Consider the following 6,590-nt stretch of genomic DNA (forward strand, 5'->3'; position numbering starts at 1 on the left):
AGAGGTGGCTTTGTGGGTAATCTGTGTGTGTGACGTGGTGTGAAAACACTGCCAGTCAGAAAAATGTGTGTGTGTGTTTTTAGCTATAGCAACAGAAAATAGCTGTATGCCGATGGAGAAGAAAAAGTTACCACTGTTAGTGAAGAGTCAGATGCATCACAGAGAGGTTATATATCAAGTCTGCTGCGGCGCGGGAATAAAGCGCCCCATTCTCCACCGCACAGTTGGTCCGGACTCTTTGCAAAGCTTGTTACCAGCTTTGAGCCAGGTTATGCTAAGTGAGCTAGTGTCACACCAGTGGCCGCCCAACTACGGCTCGGGGCTGTGAGACTGGATAGGTAACACTGGGGGCTCGTCCGAGATCTACTCTGCAAGTAAGAGAAACGAGGGACATCTCATTCTTTGGGAGGAAAATAAAATAAAATCTGCAGTGGGCCAAGCGAGAGGAAATGGCAGCATGCAGGGATGACGGTACCGTTAAGAAGCACATCGAGGTAATAAGCCCAAATATCAGCACACACCCGTTTTGGCGGACACACCAACAATGTATATAACACCAACCCCTTTGTGACTAGCATGGAGCTAACATTAGCCACACATGAAATGGCAGCCCATACAACAACATCGCAGCCAAATGTGGCGTGGCCGCTCACTCCACGGTCCTCACTGCATACTAACACCCTCACCACATCGCCAGCCCAGCAAATAGCAGCATGTGGTGAGTCTGTGACTTTATCTCAGCTGAATTACAGCTCAACCAGAGGTACAGCCTTAGACCCTGGCCCAGCATTATATAGCATTGGAAATGACTCAACAACAGCCTATGCTTTCACTGTCGGTGACCAGCTAGTTAACCCATTCACCCCCATGAACTGTAACTATTGTGACAGCAGCACCCCAGGTGCCCTGGCTCAAGCGCCGTTCCCACCATTGACAGTGTCACCATTCATCCCATGTAAGCCCCAGCATGTGGGACCAAGTTATTGAGTGCAAGCCGTGGGCTGCGACTACACCCTGTCCAGGGATGCACTGCCACCAAGGAGTGGATAAAAAAGCTGTGTGATTATGGCTAACATAACCTGAGACAGGCTAAGTCTGCAGCACGCAGCTGCTCATTACGTTCAATGCACTGTGATGGTGTTGCAAACAGTAGTGACTATGAACTCTATGGACAACAGGAAAGGATTCTCACACTGCGGCCAGGACAGTTGATGGGTCCGGTGCATGGAAAGACCGTTTGCCAGTTTGCAAGCTGCGCACAGGCCAACCGCTGGTCAGAGAAACCAATGGTGGTGCAGCTTAGGTTAGATTTGACTGGAGCAGCTGGGGCTATTGTCCATAAGAACCCAAGATCTGGTCGGTGGAGCTATCAGCGGATTGTGGATGAGATAGAGGCCGCCTATGGGCCGTGCTCAGAGCATGCAGCAGCCATCGGCATTGAACTGAAACAAAGATCAGGTTGCCAGGTGAAACCCAGCATGCAAGACGACATCAATGAAAAGGTTTCTATCATGTACGCTGATTGTACAGAGCGGGAGCTGAAGGCCATCGGTGTGGAGACTTTCACTAATGCCCTGGCTGACGCAGAGATGATACAAAAGCTCTTGGAGGAGCAGCCACGCACACTGGCGGGTGCCTACATAGCCCACTGGTATGAGACAACCAGAAGGGCTGCCAAAGCAGTCACACAGCTGATGCAGGCAGGTGCACACAGTTCAGCAGAGTAAAGAGCCAGAGCGACTATGGTACATGACAATGCTAACCAGCAATGGCAGCTCAAGGGAAATAATAGGCAGGGGAAAAAGGACTTTGGAGAGCTCGTCTGCCACAACTGCTCAGGTATTGGACATATTCAGAGAAATTGCCCCAAATTCTCCTCACTGCCCTAAGCAGCACACTGTGAGTGCTGGGCCAACACCAGCATCTAACCTGGGCACAGTCATCGTCTGCGCTAAAGGCCAGGAAGAGGAGACATGTTCATGTAATGATACACAGGCTGGAGATTTGTGTCTTGCTAGACTCTGGTGCTCAAAGGAGTGTGCTGCCCCTCCACTAAGTCAGTGCTTTCTCTGTCGAGGCCAGAACCCCCATACAACCATTAATCACTTGAACCCTTCAGGCCCTCAGGCCAGAAAGCCTGCCAGTCTTGGGAGAAGTTGATATCCCAGTACACATTGGGAGCCACGTTGCCACTGTGAACTTCATTGTAGCCGACACCATCGGGGGCACCGAAGTCACCCTGGGGCACCCTTTTCTGCTGCAAGCATGGGCCTGCTTGGACGACGGCTGCAGAGAAATAACCCTCTTTGGGGAAAAAGTACCCTGCTGCAATGTTGGCTTGGAACCAGAGGTGCACTTTGTCAGGGTGGCATGCTGGACAGTGCTGGGACTGGGCAGTGAGTATGTAGTGCCTGGCACCGTGTACCTCTGGCCTGCCACTGATGGAGACCTGTTGTTGAGCCCCATCAAGTGTTTCATTGAAGGACACTGTGACCTGGTGGCCCGGGTCGTTGTGCAGGCACGACAGTCCGCCCACATTTCCATCAGAGTCTTCAACCCTGGTGCCACCTCTGTCACCTTGAAGAAGGGGGCCTTGCCGGGGTCCTTCAGCTAGCGAAGGTGCTGGAAGTGGCAGCGCCTCAGTCTCTCAAAGTCCCAACAGCTCCTGAACTTGTTAACCACGCCTCTGCTTCTGTACTCTCCACCTGCAGGTCCTGTACTCGGAAAGCTGTATGAGCCTGATGATGTCTTCTTTACCGGGCCCACCAACTTCGGCCCCATCCGCCTTGTGCAACACGACATCCTGACTACCCCTGGGCCACCGATGAGGCAGCAACCCCGCAAAATGGCCAGAGACAAACAGATTGATACAGCAGCTGTGCTGCACCGATCGTGATGGTGCAGAAGAAGGACCAGAGCCCACGTCTATTTGTGGACTACAGACCCCTGCTTTCTGTACCCGTAAGAGACTTTTTGAGTGGAACGTGATGCCTTTTGGACTCTGTAATGTGCTGACCACATTCTAGTGGCTTATGGACCATGTCCTGGTCATATTACAGTGGGAGACGTGCCTGGTGTATCTTGATGACATCATAGTCCTGGGGCAGGACATCACCCAAATGCTGGAGTGGCTAAGTCAGGTGTTCAACAGGCTGTATGGAGCCAACCTAAAGTTGAAACCATCCAAGCGCTGTTTGCTCCAGGAGCAGGTTTCCTACCTGGGGCACGTTGTCTTGGCCAAAGGCATTGCTACCGACCCCCAGAAGGTGCAAAAGGTGGTTGAGTGGCCTACCCCCCAGAGCATCTCAGAGGTGCGCCAGTTTGTTGGCTTGGCGTTCTACTACCAACATTTCGTTGAGGATTTTGCCACATGGGCTAAACTGCTCCATGTACTCACTAAAAAGCATGCACATTTTAACTTAACAGTCGAGTGCCAGGAGGCATTCGAGGAACTGAAAGCCTGGCTCACATCAGTGCCTGTGCAGTGCCCTTTCACAGTGGTGAATTCTTCTTGGACACTGATGCTAGTGACTGGGGGATTGGGGCAGTCCTCTCCTAAATGCAGGGAGATAAGGAGAGAGAGCTGGCTTCTGGGAGTAGGAGATTGTCCTCTATGGAGCAAAACTACTGCACCACCAGACAGGAGCTCCTGGCGTTAGTGGAGTTCACTTCTCACTTCAGACAATATCTGCTCAGGAGATCGTTCACTGTTCGAACCGACCACAGCAGCCTGTGCTGGTTAGCCAAGCTGAGGGAGCCAGAGGGACAATTTGCCCACTGGTTGGAGAAACTAACGGAATATGACTTCCAGTGCTCCACTTGCCAGGCAGGCTTCACCAAAAAAGCTGACGCCTTGTCCAGGAGACTGTGCAGGAGCTCATGTCCCTGCACCATGCCCAAGCCCGACTCCAGCAGCAACCAACAGCAGCACAAGGAGGTACAGTGTAGTCTGACAGACTGTCCAACAGAAGGGGTCCTCCTCACAACAACCCCAGAGCAAACCCTAGTGAGGGTAGTCGACATTCTCAGCAATAACAGTTATGACCACCTCCTATTTCACTCAAGTGTCAACCGGCTGAGTGAGTCACCTCAGACTGATTTGTTCAGGGGTTGGACCCAAGAGCAGCTGAAAGTGGCAGAAACAACTGACCTTGACATAGCGCCCGTGTGCAAGTGATTTGAGGAAGGGTGGAACCGACCGACATAGACTGAGCACCCTGGAGCTCCGCCACCAAAGCCTACTGGGCACAGTGGAAATGGCTCTATCAGAGGGATGGGTCATACTGAGGAAGTTTTACTGGGCCAAGAGAAAGGTGTTTTACCCACAAATCCTGCTGCAGCATCCATACCGTACCTTTGTAATGGCACAGATGCATGGAGGGCCAGTGGGTGGTCACTTTGGGGCCTTAAGACCAGGTACTTTTGATATGACATGAAAATCGATGTCACACTGTGGTGCTGCACTTGCATCAGCTGTGCTGCCAAGGCTCGCCCTAGGAAGACTCCACAGGCGACTTGATGGCTTGTACGCTGCCCGACAACGATACTGTCAGTTTCCCTCTGCTCTATGTCTTGCAAATCAGAGAGTGGTTGGAACTTTCTCACCAGCTGGCACGGGAAGCTCTGGGGAGGTCTGCTGAGCATCCCAAAACGACAGTATGACAAAAACATTCACCAAGTCCATTACCTAGTAGGAGTTGCAGTATGGTACCTGATTAAGGGCACCAAGAGAGTGAAAATCAAGGTACAGAAATTCTTGCCTTCTTATGAGGGCCCCTATTTCATCGTGGGCCAGCTGGATGACTTGGTCTACCATATCCAGAGGAGCCAGAGGGCAAAGGTCAAGGTGGTCCATCATGACAAACTCAAGCCTTACCATTCCAGGACTCCACTGGACAACAGCTGGGTCTTCCAAAGCCTTGACAAGTGGGCACCAATGGAGGTCCTCCCTCCAGCATCAGACAGAAGCTCCAATGACCCAGACATCAGTCCCCTCAACCTGCAGGACACTCCACCAGAGACTGTGGTTACTGCCGTGGAGGCCCTCCTGGTGGGGGACATGTCCAGTGTCTCCCTCCTACCTTCACTCCACTTCAGAGACCCTGGATGGTCCACAGGGCTTCGAACAAGCTTGGTGACTGGGTAGTCACTGAGCATTGCTAAGAACTGGAGAGACTTTATCTGAGTTAGCTAGTGGTGAGATCATTGTCCTGGGAGAGGGCAAGAATGTGCCCCAGTCTCACTGGGAGTAATGGTAGTCTACCCGGAGCTCCCTTGTTTAAAAAAAAACAAAAAAAACAAGTATTCCAGAGTGTTAATTTTGTAAGAAAAGAGCTCCAGAACTGTATTTTTGTAAGTTGCACTAAGTAGTGAGATACATTAAGCACTGTTCATATTTGAGAGCACACTGAAAATGCATAGGCCTTGTCTGGGTGTAAATGTGACATGCTAATACTTTGTAATATACACACTGTGGCTGCACTTCATTATTTTAGCACCCTTGACATGTGACCCACTGTTGAGAACTCCTATGAGTAAGTTAAAGCAGGTGGTTTACTATGTTTACAGGTGTCTAATCTTTTTTCTTTCTCCCGTAAAGTCCTATGTTGAGAGTTAATGTCCTATTTTACATATTTTTGTTTGCCTTGCCTCAGGAAGATGTGGTTTGTCTTTATCCTAGTAGGGAACAAATATGTTAGGATTACATGTCTCTATTGAGAAGACTGCCCCTTTATTCAGTTGTGAGAGTGTGAATATAGTGTTACATTTCTGCGAGAAGGACATGCAGTAGGCACTTAAGAGACATTTTGTGGACATTACCCCCTCTGCTTTCTGTTGCCTTCCATTGGGGGAGGACCTATTCAAGGACTGTGGGAAATGTGTTGTTGTGGGAAATGTTCCTTTGTAAAATGTTTGTTTTCCCTTGCCAATGTATGTAACTGATCATCACCCAGAGTGGGGGTAGTGGTGCAAGCCAAGCCTGCTCCTTTAAGGAGGTGGCTTTGTGGGTAATCTGTGTGTGCGACATAGTGCAAAAACACTGGCAGTTGGAATTGTGTGTGTGTTTTTTAGCTCCAGCCACAGAAAATAGCTGTATGCCAATATGCTGCAGTGCTGGAATACAGCGCCCCATTCTCCACCGCAGAGTTGGTCCGGACTCTTTGTAAAACTTGTTACCAGCTTTGAGCCAGGCTAAGTGGGCTAGTGTCACGCCAGTGGCCACCCAACTACAGTTCATGGCTAAGAGACTGGATAGGTAACAGCAGGTTTAGTTTTAAAGATTAAATAAAGTTTAATCAAACAATCTGTTCTTCTCCCACAATGCAATGTACAAAGGAAATGGAGGAGGTGCTGTTAAGAAACAAAAATAAATAATTAAATCTTTAAACTTTCTTCTTGAAGTTTTTATTAAACAGCTGACAGGAAATAAAGAGATGAAACCTCAGGATGTGTCCATAGTGATGTCACAGTCAGTGTGATGTTACTTCCTGTCAGTATAAAACATGTTGATGTCGACAGAGAAAAATATTATATACATATATATATATATATATATATATATATATATATTATGTTTAATGTTTCAGAGA

The sequence above is a fragment of the Thunnus albacares genome, chromosome 15 (genome assembly GCF_914725855.1).
Source record: "Thunnus albacares chromosome 15, fThuAlb1.1, whole genome shotgun sequence".
NCBI lineage: Eukaryota > Metazoa > Chordata > Actinopteri > Scombriformes > Scombridae > Thunnus > Thunnus albacares.